Below are 525 nucleotides of genomic sequence, written 5' to 3'. Positions count from 1 at the left end.
CCCTAACAGCCCTTTCGGTGAAGACATGTTTCCTAATACCCAATCTAAACCTCCCCTGGTGCAACTTGAGGCCGTTTCGTCTTGTCCTGTCACTGGTCACTTGGGAGAGACCAGCCCCCACCTGGCCACAATCAGGATGTTGAACTGAATTTGGGTTTATTTTTTTAAACCGATCATCTTCCCTATGTGAATACGCACGCATGCACCTTGTCTTCTCTCCACAAGTGACTGCAGTTACCTTGATTCCTTATTTTCATAGAATCACAGAACGGTTTGGGTTGGAAGGGACCTTATAGACTATCTAGTTCCAACCCCCCTGCCATGGGCAGGGACACCTTCCACTAGACCCGGTTGCTCAAAGCCTCATCCCGCCTGGCCTTGAACACTTCCAGGGATGTCCAGGGATGAGGCATCCACAGCTTCTCTGGGCAACCTGTTCCAGTGCCTCCCCACCCTCTCCGGGAAGAACTTCATCCTGATATCCAATCTAGATCTCACTGCTTTAAATTTAAACCCCTTACCCCT

The sequence above is a fragment of the Eurypyga helias genome, unplaced genomic scaffold (assembly GCF_000690775.1).
Source record: "Eurypyga helias isolate BGI_N326 unplaced genomic scaffold, ASM69077v1 scaffold6010, whole genome shotgun sequence".
NCBI lineage: Eukaryota > Metazoa > Chordata > Aves > Eurypygiformes > Eurypygidae > Eurypyga > Eurypyga helias.
This window is presented reverse-complemented; position numbering follows the sequence as displayed.